Source organism: Dermacentor silvarum, chromosome 5 (assembly GCF_013339745.2).
Source record: "Dermacentor silvarum isolate Dsil-2018 chromosome 5, BIME_Dsil_1.4, whole genome shotgun sequence".
Taxonomy (NCBI): domain Eukaryota; kingdom Metazoa; phylum Arthropoda; class Arachnida; order Ixodida; family Ixodidae; genus Dermacentor; species Dermacentor silvarum.
The window spans coordinates 82,263,137-82,276,955 of NC_051158.1; the positions used below are offsets into that span (position 1 = coordinate 82,263,137).

Sequence of the window (13,819 nt, forward strand, 5' to 3'; positions counted from 1 at the left end):
TCAATCAATCAATCAATCAATCAATCAATCAATCAATCAATCAATCAATCAATCAATCAATCAATCAATCAATCAATCAATCAATCAATCAATTCTCGAAGATTGCCTCAGCGTTTTCAGGTACAATTTTTTAGCACCCACATAACAAACAAAACAGTGTAGTAAGACTCACAGAAAGCTTACCCCACTTTCCTGATTATTGTCGGCTGTGTTGGCCTGCTTTGGCAATGTCATGGCGACAGTCTTGTCGAAGTTGACATGCAGTCATCGTCATCGCATTGCAGTCATGCCGTAGTTGTCCCACTGCCGTCATTATACCGTGGTCACCATTTCAGAATCGTCATCACAATGTCGTCGCGCCGTAACCGTCATACTGTCTTCGTCGTTCCACTGATGCCATTCCTTCTTCGTCATTCCGTCGTCGTCCCTGCGTCGTCGTGATGCCGTCATAGTCATTGACGGCCCTGGAAAGCCAGTGTCATAGAAAAGTGGGCTCCTCCGGGAGAAAGAATAGGCACTAGAGATTGTAAATAAATGTGTCTTGAGCAATATGGTGTCCCGCTACATTGCTTGAATGCTAATCGCCTTAGCGTCGAAAGTCGCCGTTAGATGGGTTAGATTGTGGAACTATCGCAGCAACTCATCGTCTCCCTCCGCTAGGCACTCACTCGTTACTATGACAGACCACAGGTTATATGCTCTAAGCATTACATGACCTACCAAACTCCACTTTTTATTGCGATAGAAATAAGAAGTGGAGTTTGTGAGCACAACCACCTTGAAATGGTCGTACGGTGTGTCTGGATGGGCAGCGGTGATGACATCGCTGAACTCGCTAGCGACTTCGGGCGAGAGGGCCGAGAGCACAAGTAGGTGCTTTGTTTTCACAGTGATAATGCGTCGAAGGTCGAAAGCAGCTTCAACTAGGGTAAACCACACGGCATGGCAGAATTGCGATAGATGTAGCGGGACCACCGAAACACTTTCCGAGGCCGCACCTGTTGCCTCGTTCGTCGATTGGCGCTTGATACCTGTGCCGATGGCAACGAATCGCCTACCGTGCCGCTGCCTGAAGATTCCATGGATGCAGCATCGATGCCCAGAGTTTCCGGGTAACCATGCTATAGGGATCGAAACGAAGGCCTATAGCCCACGAGTTGCCCCATGGGCTATAGACGGTCGTCTACCGACAGGTAGACGACCGTCTATGTCGTGTCGGCTTTCATGCGTGATTTCCTCGGTGGATTAAACGTGTTATTTAAAGTTTTTTCACCTCTTCCGTGATACGCAAGTGTTTGTTAAGAGTTCACATACCGAGCGCGCAGTATAGCCTAATCTATTTTCTGCAATAACACATTCTATGCTGTGAGCTGGAATAAAAATGTATCGGCAGTTTATTTTGGAACGTTTCACGAACGATAAGTATCATTTTAAAAATTGCATCTCTTGATGCGTACCCGACGTGGTTGCTTAGTGGCTATGGTGTTGGGCTATACTAAGCACGAGGTCGCGGTATCGAATCTCGGCCGTGGCTGCCACATTTCGATGGGGGCGAAGTGGGAAAACACCCGTGCACTTAAATTTAGGTGCACGTTAAAGAATCGCAGGTGGTAGAAATTTTCCGCAGTCCCCCACTACCGCGTGCCTCATAATCAGATTGCGGTTTTGGCACGTAAAACCCCATAATTTAATTTTAATTTTAAAATCTCTTTATGCGTAAGGATCCAATGGCCCATCGAGAGAAAAAAGCCGGCGTTGGTGGCAGCGAAATGGCACCTAAATTCCCAGTGACTCCGACGCCATGTCACAAGCCCCTCGGCGGAGCATAGCGGGCGAAACTAGGCGAAGCGGAACACCTAGCCATCCTAACGATAGCGCCCCAAGTGGCATAATTCCCTTTCCAGGGCAGGAGGCATGGAGGAAGGAAAAAGATAGGAGGGATCCTACCGCAACGCGATTGACGCCGACTGTGGTGGCCCAACACGTGGTGAAAACGTCAGAGCACGCAGGATACGTCAGAGGGCGCGGTAGTTTTTAGTAATCCGGCTTATTTTTTTTTCAATACCCATAGAAACCATTTGAAACTCTTGAAATGAGCAAAAACAAAACCAAGGAACAAAAAACAAAAACAAAAAACAAAACAAGGAAAAGTCTTTTTCCTTCCTGCATGTGAGCAGCTGCCGGCTGAGCGCGCACCGAATAAAAACTACCGGTAACCAAAAGTCTCGGCAAATCTCGATTATCCGTGATCTCGACGCAAGAGGTCACGTGTTGGGCCACCACTGCTGGCTACACGAAGCGTTCGCTTGCCAAGGCTGGCTGCGTGACGTAATGCTCCCTCCTATATTTTTCCTTCCTTCCATGGCAGGACTGTTTTTCAACTTGTGCAACCACCAGCATAGCGCGGGACAATGGAGCAAAAGACCCGTGTATTTAGCTGCACGTTAAAGAACCCGGTTATAGTTAAGGACCGCATAAAGAGCGATGGAACGAAAACTGTTAGGCCTAACATTAAGAGAGAGAGAGAAATAACTTTATCAAGGAAAAATATGGTTAAGGGGGCCGCAGGGTGGGTCCTTAGTCCAGGACTCCAGTGGCCACCGCCACGCGCCGTGCCTGGTCGAGGAGGCTCAATTGAGTCTCCAGGTCAGCCCGGGCGAGGATGGCTTCCCAAGGCTCCCTAAATGAATTTTGTGCAAAACGGGGTGAATTTGAATTTTGGGGTCGTGATTGGCACTCCCATGTCACATGGGGCAAGGATGGCCTCCCCCCACACCAGGGGCATTGACTGGAATATCTGGTTGGCCAGATGGCATGTTTAGAGACAGGAAGAGAGCGGTGTGGATCAGACAACAAATGGGGATAGCCGTCATTCTAGTTGACATTAAGTGGAAGAAATGGAGCTGGGCAGGCCATGTAATGCGTGGGATGGATAACCGGTGGACCATTAGAGTTACAGAATAGATACCAAGAGAAGGGAAGCGCAGCCGAAGACGGTAGAAAACTAGGTGCGGTGATGAAGGCAGAAAATTGGCAAGCGCAAGTTGGAATCAGCTAGCGCAAGACAGGGGTAATTGGAGATCACAGGGAGAGGCCTTCGATCACAGGCCTTCGTCCTGCAGTGGACATAAATAGGCTGATGCTGATAAAAAAACCTAGGTGCTCAAAATTAATCCAGAGTCCCCCACTACGGCGTGCCTCATAATCAGATGGTGCTTTTGGCACGTAAAACCCCATAATTAATTTTTTTAACAAGCACGCACGCACGCACACACCGGGAGAGTGTCTATGATCATCAGAAAGAGTTATGAAGAAAAATTCGCAGACCAATTTTCTGTTGCTCAAAACAAGCTAGACAACAGCTTTTTCCAGGCGTTAAAGAAAGCCCCGCAAAACAAGAAAAAGTGCCGCGCAACCCGTAGCCCGGCACTTTTCGGGTGCTTTGGCGGGCTTCGATCAAGCATGAAAAAAAAAAGTTTGATGTAGCACCTCAGAGCAACAGAAAAATTAATCGGTAATTTTGCATCATGGCCTACAATTTTCTGATTAGCAATCTCGCTCTGATTATCACATTTATTTAAGTTTCAAGTTTATTCATCAACGATGTCAGTTTTACAGAGAAGTGCATACATAATTAGTACATACACAGGGAGTCCCAAAGTTAAAAACTGTCAGGGGGACTCCCATACATGAACAAAATGAAAAAAAAAACGACATATAGATCAAGCATTGGTTACGGTGATTTTACAAACAATTAAAAAAATAAGGAATAGTGCAAACACAAGAATATAAGGCGTTTAGTAAGACAAAAAAAATGGCAAAGAGAACTGCTGTAATAAACAAGGAATTCAAGTTTACAATGCAGTAAAAATGGGGGTAATATACGATGTAGTATTATAGCTAAGTCAATTATTAACATTACAAGCAAAAAAGTCTGTTGTTAGGATGAAGAGAGTTGTAAAAATATTTCTTAACTTGGTTCTTGAATATATGTACTGTGGGTGATGATTTATTGGTATGTGGAATAGAATTACACAGTTTCATTCCAGCAAATGTGGTAGTTAACTTACCATAGTTGGTGCGCACTTTAGGTAAAAGGCGGTTATCGAGTTCAGAGAACCTAGTAACGTTAGTATTTACAAAAGTTTCAATGACAAAGCCAATGTGCAATATTACGAAATAACTTATATATCACGATTGTTAACTTGAACTGAAAGAGCTGATGAACAGGATGAATGTTTAAACTGCAATAAAGTGGCGTTGCATTGGATTAGAAATGGCTGAAAGTCATGAGTCGAAGCGCCTGATTTTGCAGGCGTTGAAGTTGGCTGAGGTGTGCGAAGTATGTGTTACCCCACGCTGATATGCAGTAAGATAAATGACTGTGAATGTGTGCATGATAAAGGGAATGGATAATGTGTGGCTGAAAATGTGAGTGGGTTTTGATTATGGCGCGTATTCCAAAAGAAATCTTACGGACAAGCGACTGCGTATGAAGATTGAATTTCAGGTGCCTGTCTAAAACTACACCTAGAAACTTTGTGCTATCAGATATTGGTATTAGGTTGTTGTGGAGACATACAGATATAGATTTCGAAATTAGTGTCGGGAAGTAATGAAAAACCATAAAAACCGTTTTTAGTGGATTGATGCACAACATGTTCGTTCGACACCAGGAAGTTATGTTATGCAGATCAAGGTTAACATTTCGCTGTAGCTCGTCGACATTATTAGCGCAAGTAAAAATAGTCGTGTAGTCTGCATGCAATATACAGTCGGTAGTTGTCAAAACGTTAGGTAGGTCGTTAATAAATTGTAGAAACAGTAGCGGGCCTAGAATCGAGCCCTGAGGAACGCCTTGATTTATGTTCTTAGCAGATGAGAGTTTGCCCTCAATCTGAACAACTTGAGTACGATTGGTTAGATAGCTAGAAATAAACTGAAGTGGCAGGCCAGTTATGCCGTAACATTCAAGTTTATGTATAAGAATTTGGTGATTAATGGTGTCAAAAGCTTTCGTTAAATCTATAAATACACTTCCAACCAGCAAGCCTTGGTCGATTGCCTGCTTGACTTTATCGGTGAAGGTTAGAAGCGCAAGATCGGTTGAGCAACCCTGCCGAAAGCCAGACTGTTTAGGTGATAGTAGATTAAATTTTGCTAGATAGGATGATAAACGTGTATGAACTAGTCGTTCAATTATTTTACTAAAAATGAAAGAATACAAATAGGCCTGTAGTTATTCAGTTGTTCGCGATCGCCTTTTTTGTAAACAGGTGTTATTTTACCAACTTTCAGAGAATTGGGGAATATGCCTGCTTTAAACATTTTATTAACAATATCTGCTATGATAGGAGACAGTTCATTAGAGACTAACTTGATACGAGATGGGTGAACAGAGTCTAGGCCAGGTCCAGTAGACCTAAGCGAAGATATAACATGAAGAACTTCCTTTGCAGTCGTAGGTCGCAGGTAGAAAGAATGAAGATGACGAGGCAATGTCGGTAATGGGGGATCTGCTTGAGAATCGCAACTACTACTGAAATGCTCACTGAAGGCATTCGTGATATCAGCTGGATGACAGTATGTTTGTGTGTCAGTTTTTATTTTAGTTAAATGCTCACGACATTTATTATTTAAGAATTCGTTGATAACCTGCCAGTTGCGCCTCGTATTATTGCCATTATCCAAGATCTTGTTCTGAAAGTAATCTCGTTTGGCACATTTGAGTGTGGCTGCAAGTGTGTTAGAATATTTCTTGAAACGAGATTTAAGTTCACAGTTAAATGGCTCACAAATTACCCTTTTGTGGAGCCGATTTTTCTTCAAGATACATCGAAGTAGCGCCCTCGTGACCCAAGGTTTTCGAGGGGAACTAAAAAAAAACGAGTTATGGTAAATGTAGTAGTGCATTCGTGAATGCAGCGAGTAATTTCAGCCAAAAACAACTGATAAGCCTCTTCAGCGCATGATTCACATAATACGGCGGTCCAGTCATTTGACTGTATCATAGAAATACATTTCTGGGAGTTAAAGTATACTTTCTCCTTCTTTTCAGTCGGTTTAGAAGTTTCTGTACCTAAAGTCAGGAATATAGGGTAGGGGTCGGTTATGCTGTGCTCGATGGCTCCTGCTGTAAAATCTGGACTAATGTTGGTTAATATGGGATCAATTAACGTATTAGATCCTGTCATGTCACACTAGTAGGAGAAGTAATTAAAGAAGCAAGACCATAGCCGAGAAAACACGCGAGATAATCAGAACATGATGGAATATTAGGGTCGATAATGTTTATGTTGATGTCTGCGCTGATAATGACATTTTTGTTTTCGTTCGTAACAGTGTGCAACAACTTTTCAAACTGTCGACAAAATTCAGAGTATGACGATGATGGTGAGCGATAAATGCACGCTAACACTGTGTTCCGGCCATCAATTGAAAAAACACTCTGATCCAATTTTAACCATATAGACTCACAGAGCAAATTAGAAAAGGCAAGATCATTGCGGCGTTTGTATGGCAATGACGATTTAATAAATATTGCAGATCCGCCGCCACGTGGCGTAGCACGATAGCAGTATTCTGCATTGTACTCTGGTAGCGCATATAAATTTCTATCGTCCAGTGACAACCATGTTTCAGATAGACAGATAAAAGAGAAGTTATGATTAGTTACCCTAAAGAAATGCAATGAGGCTGTCATAGTTTTTTCGCAGACTACGAATATTAAAATGTATCAGCGATAACTTGGAACTTTCATCACTGAAATACTTTTTAAGATCCAGACAAGAAAACATGCTTGCGAATGTTAATATACGCAGCCGCAAACACTAGAAAGCTAGGTGAAAACGGAAAGATCACCTGCACTAGAGATACTGTAGACACGGCTTTCATCTGTCCTTCTGGCCTTGATTACGCAGTGGTCTGTCCAGAGGTGTTTCCAGCCTTTTGCTTTTTTCAGTTCAAGAGCTTGTGCGAACAGCCGTTTCCTTTCTTGCGTGAGATGATCGTTTACATATAAGGGCCTCTGATCCTTTTGTGGAAACCCAAGGGTCGCAGTGGTCAAGCGAGCCTTGCGTGCCTTTTTCACGAACTCAGTTTTTTTTTTCTCGGGAGCAGAAGCGTGCAATAATATTTGTTTCTTTTTTGGCTGGTAAGAAGGTAAATAAGAAGGTAAATTTAAGAAGGTAAATAATTAACATAGAGTACCAATAACAATAATTACAATAAGTACAATAATTAACATAGCGACGGCCAACCACGTTGAGACAACCCCACGCTGAGCAGTAACGCTGTATTTGTTCTGAAGCGGGCGCTTGTCTCTCCGGCATTCCAAGTGCAGCTGTTGTGCGCTGACAGGTCGTCGCACAGCGCCACATCGCGACAAGTGGGCGGGGTCTTCTCACTGCTTCGCGAAACGTACGTCATTGGTTTGGAAGAAAGCGGGATTACACCGATACTCGCCGCACAAACATCAACTCCATTTGTACTGCTCACCGGCAAAAGGTGTATAATAGCGTCAGAGAACAACCCGTAGCTTGCGTCCCTGACGCCAAGCTTGGACTAGACGACTCGCGGTGGAGACCCGCGAACGATTTGATCATCGCAAAATCTCAGGTAACACGTCACGCTGATTCTTTTGAGATGCACAGACAGAAAAGCAGCTTCCATCGATCCCGGTGGTAACGAACAGGCTCATGCACACACAAAAAAAAAAAAAGAAAACAAAATAGCTCTTTATGTCCGGTGATTTGACATACCCGAACTCGCATATAACGACATTTTTCTAATGTGTTCATTACACACGGAGTTATATCAAGTGGAGAAAAGAACCAAGGAAAAATGTATTTCTTTTAGACACAACTACGCGTACGAGGCACTGAATCTTGCCTGTGCCTTCAACTGTTTATTAGCGTCGCTAAGAATGGCGTTATAGATCCGCGGGGTGGTGCAGATCTACTTAAGTCGATGAGCCTTTATGGTCTCATTGCGCTGTTAGGGGGCGCCTCGAGTGAATATATAGCCAATGTCGAGTTAAATATTAGGGAGTTATATTACATGACTGAGTCAGTAAGTGTTGTGTGTTCATTATCGAGAATAATTGGCTTTGTCCAAGTTCGTTATATTAGGGTCTTAATGTTAAAGAACGGACGAGATGCGTCCGAAGTGCAATACGGTGGTGAGTTCTGTAAGCGCATATAGTTCTGCGTTTAACGTTTGAAAACGAGCGTGACACGCAGGGTTTGTGTATGTTGAGGTTTAGGGGAAACACACGAGTGCCGACCACGTGCGAAATGTTACCATCTGGCAAGTGTACAATCGTCACAATTTAGGGCAGATGGCTTGTGGTTGGTGACATTGGCCCTTTTCTGCACAGCTGCGCAGTGAACTGACGTAGCTTTAGCGAGAACTTGCAGCCGGAGTGGCAAAGAAGTGAAAGCCATAGATTTAATTTCATTTCATTTTGTTACTCTGAGCTACACTAATGAATTTGAAGCAGGAGTGGCTTAAGACGAAAAGTGATAGTTTCCATGAGGAGTTGCTAAATAATATGATCAATTAAAGCATACTTGAAGGTTGAAGTATCGGTGATGGAGACGATGTAAGCAGGCAAGTTGTTCCAGTCACGGTTTGTTCTAGATCAAAATAGGCGAAGTAACTGATGGGTCCTGATGTGGGGTGCTCAAACTTTTAAATGATGATCTGTACATGAGGATGCATGAGCCGGCGCTGTCTACAAGATATGTTTCAAATTGTCTCTGGTGTAATTGCTGGGAAAGGCACAGAAGCCAGTGTTGCAGCGTCGAATGGATAGATCGGGAAGTTTTAGCGTCATTTTCCTGAAGGAAACACTGGCTATAGGCGGGAGTAGAGTTACAAAATATGAATCGTGTGCAGCAGTTCTGAACCGATTCGAGTGTTGATGCAAGGGAATCGTTGTTAGTGGCACAAATGGAAGAGGCGTGCTCAAGTTTGGGGCGAACAAGTGTTTTGTACAGCGGTAATTTTAACGATGTGGGTGCAAGAGAAAAGTTTTGGCGAAGAAACCGAAGCGAGCATCATTAGTAACCAATTCTGCATGGGCATTCCAGGACAGATTACTTGATATATGAACATGAATATACTTATATGTGTTAGCATATGCTAGTAGAGAGCAATTAGGGAGATAATTATATGCATTAGAGGGATCGGCTTTTCGTGTTATTCTCATTGCTTTACATTTATTGACATTGAGATTCACGAGGCACGCGTTACACCAACCAACGATGTTACTGAGATCCGTTCGAAGGCCATGTTGGTCAGAAGGGTTAGTTATTTCTCTGTACCTGACGCAGTCGTCAAAAAAAGCTTCATTTCAGATTTGACTATGTTATGAAATTGTTAATGTACACAAGAAAAAAAAGGTCCTAGGACGGATTATTGCGGGATTATTGTGGGAGACGTGCAGCCTGTCAGTTGAGATGAATGGGCACGATATGGACAAATTGGCGCTGGCGACTTCTTTCGTGGGCTATTGTTCAAATGAATTTAATATAACAAACTATCCTCCCCTCTTGACTTTTCTCATCAGGGGTTGAAGAGGTTTGCCTTAGCCAGATCTGATTCCATAGTTAATTTTATTTCCGAGAGCTTTCGTACTTCGTGACGGCGCATATTGGCTCCATTCATGTTGAAGAATAGTGAACACAACTTCGCCGGCGTGTAGAAGTGAAAAAACGGCTTCAAAATACAAGCAGTTGTTCTCACAGAAAGAGTAGTGAAAGTTCCCTTTACTCGTAAGGGTAAGTGGCGTCACTAGGGTCCGCGGCACCCGAGGTGGTGACCCATCACCGCGGTGGGTCCCTGTTCCGGGTGGTTATGGTTATGATCAAAATCAAAATAGTCATGAATTTGTACATTTAGTGCAAGAGCCAGAAGTATGGACAAAGCCTCTCTACCTGCACCCGCCGAGGGGCGCAATTTTTTCCATATATATATATATATATATATATATATATATACCTATACGTTTAACATATACATATATATTGCATAAACATTCGTAGCTTTCCCCTTTTTTGTATATATATATATATATATATATATATATATATATATATACCGTGTTTCAACGAACACTTTCAAAAATTATTAAAGGTTGCCAGTGGCAGATAGCACAATTCTAGTTGATGAGCTGGTCCACTCGAAGAGGCGGACATTACTTGCACAAGAAATTGAAATGCATAATCGAATAATTAACAGAAATTCACTAATTAAGTTTTAACCAATTACCTGATGGCCCATATTGCAATTTACAAATTGTAGCCGCGGAGTTAGCAAGGCGGTTCCACTTGGAACAAATTCTCGGGATGACACCAGTTTCGACATATGAATTCGCGAACTTTGCGGAAAAAATGCATTGACGCTCCAGTTAGATTTTTTAACAAAAAGTCGCTTTATGCATTGAAGCACAAAATTAACTGGAGCGCCAATGCATTTCTCCGCAAAGTTCGGGAATTAATATCTCGAAGCTGGCGTGATCCTGCGAATTAATTCCAAGTGGATCCGCCTTGCGAACTCCACGGCTACAATTTGTAAATTGCAATATGGTCCATCAGGTAATTAGTTAAAAAGTTATTTAGTGAATTTTTGTTGATTAGTTGGTTATGCATTTCAATTTTTTGTGCAAGCAATGTCCGCCTCTTTGAGTAGACCAGCTCATTAACTAGAATTGGGCTATCTGCCACAGGCAACCTGAAATAAATTTTGAAAGTGTTCGCTGAAACACCCTGTTTATACGCTCTTCTAAGCTCTCATCCTCTCTCTACATCTATGACGTCACCGGCTTTCCGTACTTAATTCACGCACATAACTTATTTTTATTTTGACGCTCCTAAAGGTAACGCATCAGGCAATTGAGAAATCTGCGGAGCGCAATCAACCTCTTTGTGTGGCTTTCAAGTAATAGCCTGGCAAGGGAACAAGAATTCATGATCGCCAGTCAGCCAGTGGAATCTGTGCAGGTGTACGTTTATCTAGGTCAATTACTCCTGGGAAGGGAATTTACAGAAGAATAAAAATGGGATAAAGTGCATACAACATACATCACCAAAGTCTGACAGGCAGACAGGGCAGGAAAGTTGGACAAGCATTGCGTTGCATTGGTGCTAACATATGGGGCAGGAACTTGGAGGTTAAGGACCGCTCAAAGAGTGACGGAACGAAAGAAATTCAGCGGCGATTACGATACTCCCTAACGCGAATTTTGAGAGCAGCTGTCTAGGTGTCTCGATTTCGCGATATACTGTGGCAAAGAATTTGATTCTGAACGACAGGGTCCTGTCGGTGGCGGCGCTGAGCCCCCGCTCGGGCAGATGGTTTAGCAGCAGCGGCAGAGGAAGCATTTCCACCGGCTGCATCGCTCATTGTTCAGAAAGAAAGCGCGGGCATGGGAACGCGTGGCTCGTGCGTATATAGCGCATTCTCTAGGCGTGGCGGTGCAGGCGAAGTAGCGCACGCGCAGTGGGTTTAATGCCCATGTGAGCGCTCTGTTTCCATACATGGTATCGGTGAACGCGCTCGCCGCGTGCCTGGCCCGCCATGAAACACGTATCGTGAGGCACTCCGCCTTCCCTTCACCTATTCACCATACTTTCTTCCTCATGCTTCCGCTTGACCCTCCTCCTCCACTTTCCTCCTCACACTCTCTTCGCTATCGCCGTCTTTCATCCATCGCTGCGCTCCGCGTTCGCTATTTCATCCTCCGCTGTGTTCGTTCGCTCGACAACGCCGATGCTCACCGCAGGAACGGGTGCCTAAGACTTGCGCTTAAAAATGTGACGTGTGATGTTAAGAGACAGGAAGGGAGTGGTGTGGATGAGAGAGCAAACGGCGATAGCCGATATTCTCGTCGATAAAGAAATAACCGGCTGCGGCTTAGCTAAGCTAACCCTAGATATGCAAAGCGATAGTTTGGTTTAGCCTGGTGAAGTCTTGGTTTCATTTGGTTAACCTTTGATTTAGCTTTGACTTGATTTGACTGGGAGCTTACTACTGTTGTTGAAAAGAAAAGTGTACAATCATTGCATTCTACCGGTGCTAACATATGGGGAAGAAACGTGGAGGTTAACAAAGAAGCTCGAGAACGAGTTAAGGTCCGCACAAAGAGCGACCACAGGGAGGGGCAGTGGACTGCAGTGGACTTAAATATAAGCTGATGATGATGATAATGCTTAGGTATAATAATTACTATTCACTGCATGCTTAGAAGTATTCAAGCTCTTAGACAGGAAGGCTTCGAAGTGACGATCAATGGCGAATATCTCAGCAACCTTCGATTTGCAGATGACATTCTTCTATTCAGCAACAATGGGGACGAATTACAACAAGTGATTGAGTACCTTAACCAAGAAAGTGTAACAGTGGGGTTGAATATTATTATGCAGAAGACAAAAATAATGCTCAGTAGCCTGGCAAGGAAACAAGAATTCAGGATCGCCAGTCAGCCTCTGGAGTTTGTAAATGAGTACGCTTATCTAGGTCAATTACTCACAGGGGACCCTGATCGCGAGAAGGAAATTTACAGAAGAATAAAATTGAGTTGAAGTGCCACGGCCGCTGAATGCTATCGCTGTTTGCATGCAGTGCGGTGTATTTTCATCGCTTCTGGAAGTGCCATTTCAATCGCATGCGACGGAAATCACAAGTCGCAGGTGTAGACCACCACTTCTGCGGCTACGACCAACAGGTTGGTCCCACATCGCACCAATCGCAGCAATCGCTGCGATTTTTCGTCGAAATTGCGGGAAGACCCGCGAGAGCTATTTCGCGCTTTGTTTTGGAAAAAGGTGTCTGTCGCTCAAGAGAAGTTTTATGGGTACTTTTTTTTAATCTGCAAACGTTGCTCAACAAGCCTTGAAAAGTACAACAAATTGAGTAGAGCCGTGAATTGCGCTATCGGTACGTACCATTAGCACCGGCGCGCGAACAAAGGCAGATGAAAACTAGTAGGTAAGATTCGACTGCGTAATTTTTATGCGTTTGTTGACACGCTACGTTGCTAACCAAGCGATGCTTTTTTTTCCACGTTGTATGACGCCTGTGTGCTTGCGGTATAGTGCACGTTAAAGAACCCCAGGTGGTCACAATTAATCCGGAGCCCTCCACTACGGCGTGCCTCCTAACCAGAACTGGTTTTGGCACGTAAAACTCCGGAAAGAAGAAGAGATCCCGGATTGGTGCTTGCTGGTAAGTTTGTTGGAAGAATACGGCTCGTAGCAGGAACCGCGTATGCGAAATTACGAGCATGATACACACATCATTTCTTCAGAAGCTGACGCTAAGCACCAGTAGCGCCGGAGTCTTTCTGCGCTGACATGTCGACTTCGCTGCAGCCGAATTCCGGATACTGCCTATGTGATGAGGATAGCTATATGGGCTTGTTAATAGGTTGTTGATAGGCTGTCTTGTAAATTGTTGTAGCGCAGGCAGAACAGCACGGACACAGAAGACACACGAGACAGCAAAAAGCGCTGAAGGACCAACTGCTATACAGCTGCGAACAGCTGTTTACCTCCGCCATGAACAGCTGTTTACGTCCACCATATATGGCACAATATCCAGTGGTGACGGGGTCCTGGGTGGTATGTGTTGTGGCATACTCACTGAAACATGAGCAGGAATCGAGATAGATAGGCTTCTGACGGCCTGCCCAAAGCTAGACGCAGCACTGGTTGTAGAAATATTCTCGGCCAATTTGTCTCCCACAAGTAAAGGAAAGCTTTAGGCAGCACTAAACAACTGCCTTCGAGTGTGTCTTGGCCTTACGAAGGGGCCATCC

At 44.0% G+C, this 13,819-nt stretch overlaps 2 protein-coding genes across 4 annotated transcripts in view; one reads left to right on the plus strand and one right to left on the minus strand.

Annotated features, from left to right (window-relative positions):
• LOC119452473 (sodium- and chloride-dependent glycine transporter 2) overlaps positions 1-13,819 on the minus strand; it is a 143,076-nt gene that overhangs the window by 72,982 nt on the left and 56,275 nt on the right. The window lies entirely within an intron of this gene.
• Positions 1-13,819, plus strand: part of LOC119453549 (2-Hydroxyacid oxidase 1-like) — a 99,063-nt gene that overhangs the window by 55,104 nt on the left and 30,140 nt on the right. For 2 of the 3 annotated variants that reach the window (XM_037715602.2, XM_049668238.1), the window contains exon 1: positions 7,437-7,617. The exons of the other annotated variant lie outside the window; for it this stretch is intronic. The gene's annotated coding sequence lies outside the window, so the exon portion shown is untranslated. Of the gene's footprint in view, positions 1-7,436; positions 7,618-13,819 lie in introns of those variants that run through there. 3 annotated transcript variants of the gene reach the window in all.